This window comes from Lipotes vexillifer, unplaced genomic scaffold, assembly GCF_000442215.2.
Source record: "Lipotes vexillifer unplaced genomic scaffold, Lipotes_vexillifer_v1.1 scaffold298, whole genome shotgun sequence".
NCBI classification, from domain to species: domain Eukaryota; kingdom Metazoa; phylum Chordata; class Mammalia; order Artiodactyla; family Lipotidae; genus Lipotes; species Lipotes vexillifer.
Window position 1 is genome coordinate 2603723 of NW_006793272.1, and position 3482 is coordinate 2607204.

The following is a 3482-nucleotide window of genomic DNA, read 5'->3' on the forward strand; positions in this document are numbered from 1 at the left end:
ACACAGAATTCTTTTGACTTGGAGTTTAATGACCCTCCACTCCAGCAGGACCTACGTGTCCCGAAAGATAAGGGCAGGGATGGAAAGGCACCATTTACGCCAGCCAGCTTCCTGCTGCATAAGCTGTAGATTGGTGGCAAGACCTGGATTATAGTGAATCACCAAAAAACAGGTCTGCTCTTTAGAGTGCTATCCCCTTCTCAGCAAGATACCGTATCTCTCGTATCTCTCGATGTCAGCAGAGCAGGGTCTGTGAGAGAATCTGTGCTGAACTTGGAAGAGGAAGGAAGTTGTGATTGCAGGAGAAAGTTCTCTGTAAGCCTGAGGCACCATTTCTGTATAGAGCTTAGAGCACAGTGAATGTTGAGTGTCATGGGCAAAAGACTTAATAGGATTAGAAAGATGGAATGGATTTTAGGAAAAGTATCTAAATGAGGACGTTGTAAAGAGAAAGACATAAATATATGCAAGAGTCTTCAGACCATTAAAGTAGTCATAACCGTTCCCTAACCATCTTTTTTTTTTTTTTTTTTGAGATATAAATGACTTGTAACATTACATGACTTTTGGGTGTACAACATAATGAGTCAATATATGTGTCAACCTGACCATCTTGATGCAACGCAAAATAGTTAAACCTGAGTGGCCTTGCACTTAGTAGGCTAAGAAAATACTCCCTAGAATAAAGGCTTAATTTGGAAAAGTTCCCCTAATTCTCATTTGCTAAGTAGACTAGGGAGGTTTTCCCTAGAAGAACTTCTAAGGAAAATGCATGGTGCCATTTGTAAGCCATGACTAAATTATCTGTTTCTATGAGACACAGGCAGGCATCTGACATATCCCTCTGCCTTCCAACATGACCTGACTTGAGCCATCTCCAACAGACAGAGGGATATATTTTCTATTTGTGAATACTCTTATTGATTTAGAAATGCTCACTAATTTTGGGAAGGAATCACAATGAAGAAACCTTACTAGATTAGTTCCAGCGCTACCTACTCACCTTAAATACCTCCTAAACGTTCTGTACTTAAAAATTTTACCCCAGGAGAAATGAGACCTAGTGGGGGTTGAGTCACAGCAAAAAAGCAAAACTTTAGTTATCAATTCCTGCCTTTGAAGATAAGGGAAAGGAATGTTTTCCTTTGAATATTATGGAGGAGATAGGACAAATACCACCCAGGAGCAGACTCAGCTCTGATAGGCTACTAAAATGAAAAGGAAAATAGGAATCTGTGGATTTTCCCTGAGATGTGGTTTAAAGCCCCTATATGTGCTAGAGGTGATCTGGCTTGAGAGTCTGGAAGGCATTACATGGCCTCTGCCTCTGATTCCACTGGGTAGAAGCTTGCTCTCCCCATCAAAGGTTCCGCCTCCTTTAGCAACGGCAACTCAGAACTTCCCAACAACTAGACTCCATGCAAAAGAACAGGTTGGATGAGGACTAAAAAATTAAAAATAATTGATGAGTTCATGTGAGATATCTTTGACCACTAGATGCCATCATTCAATCCTAGCCCAATATTTAGAGCTTCTTCTTTAAATTGTAAATCTACATATTTTGGAGCAGGGCCTTGGAAAATGACTAAAAATCTCTGGAACAAATTCCCAGAAAAGCCTCAGAAGTCTGAAGTCAGAAATATATGTCAGGCAACTGTTTCAGTGAGGGCTGCCCAGTGGGAACTACAGATTAAGATCCTCTCCATACAAGTATATTATTTCCATGATTAACAACCAGTTACCACTGAGCCCTCAGACACTGCAAACCAAGATGGTTGTAGAATCTTTGTTTCCATTTATCTCCAACTGGAGGGGCACCCTTCCAGGAGGAGCAGTGGGGCTGTTTATATACCCCAATCTCAAAGCAGTCCAGACAAGCTTCTCATAGTCTGTTGAAAAACAGGGGTCCAATGGGTAAAGCAATTTCTTTTCAAATTAAAAGATGCAGAGGTTACTAAATCTGAACAGGCGCCCACATTTTCTTTTTGGGAGTGGAACCAAAGGATGATTCAGATGGAGAGACAGGCAGCAGGGTCTAGGGAATGAAGAGTCATGAGATTCCAGTTTTATTCCTGGCTCTGCCCAAGACTTGCCATGTGACCACCAGCAAACTACTCAGCGGGTCTCTCAGTTTTCCCTTCTCTAAAAGAATACAGTCTTATCCCTGTCCTGTAATTTACTCTGTCATTTCCTTGCAAAAAGGGAAAAGAAGGGAATATATGAGGTATGGCGAAGGGCTGGCTAAAGGGTGTGCTAAGCTCTTAAGACCTGGACACCAAGCAGGTACAAGTATCCCTCATTTTCAATAAAGCAACTTGGCAGTATTTCTGATCTAGACAACTGATGAAGCAGAACATCAGCCTGACTTTACACAACCTGAAGTTTAACAATTAAGCAATTCAGGTTAAAGGACATCATAGGTTAGATGGCATCACCTACTAGAAAAGCATAAGCCCACAATATAGCTCCAACAAGAAGTGTGTTAATACCCACAAAATAAATCAAAGGATATCTGTAAGTTGGGAGATCTTTAAGAACTAGACATTCTTACTAAGGGAGAGGCAGCAGGCAATGAATGAAAGTAGGAAAGATACCTCACCTGCAATAGCCAGAATGCTCAAGGTTTGGTCACTAAACACTTTTTTGTAATCTCAAGTTTATAAAGATTTCAGCTTCTTATAATGGAGGCTATTATTTTCTTTGAAAACAATTCCAATTTTAGAATAGACAAGTCAGTGAGATGTGAAATTTTCTTTACCAAGTTACATTTTAGCATCATTTTGTTTTGCTGGAATATACCCATTCCCTGAAGTGCAAAACATCTAAGACCTAGTAGTACTCCAATACAATGACAACTCACATCCAAGATTAATGAATGACAGGCCAGCAGCAAAGTTCCCTCTATTTCATATAAACACAGCTTAGTGTTGCAACTGAGTAACATCTACATTGAGAGTAATCAGATACATATTAATCAGATGCTTAGTAGTTTGGGGGCCCTTGCATTTGTCAAGGAAAGGGTCCATCCTTATACACAAATAACTGAGAACTTCACCCTACCACATACCGACATTCCAGAACCTAGCCAGTAGGAGCCAGGGCAGAGCTCTTGGCCTACCATAAACTGTAAATGGTCCTTGGATCCCATCCTGTGCCAGGCACCTCAAGATTGCTTCTATTCAAAAATCAATCTGCAAAATAAATCCAACAAGAGGCATAGCCCTCAAGATTCATTTTTTTGCCTGAGAGGACCAACTTCCCACTGAGCATGGGGAGACAAGGACCATTCTGATTTCAACATCCTTGGAGTACCTTAAAATATCTGGAATCATTTTCTAGCCCTTCCAAAATAGAGCTTTAAAGCCCTGTAAGAGCAGGACTATATATACATATATGTGTGTGTGTGTGTGTGTGTGTACATACACATATGTAAGTGTATATATATATATATATATATATATATATATATATATATATATATA

At 40.0% G+C, this 3482-nt stretch overlaps 1 protein-coding gene across 1 annotated transcript in view; it reads right to left on the minus strand.

Annotated features, from left to right (window-relative positions):
* Window positions 1–3482, minus strand: part of AMOT (angiomotin) — a 44594-nt gene that overhangs the window by 22767 nt on the left and 18345 nt on the right. The gene's annotated exons all lie outside the window — the stretch shown is intronic.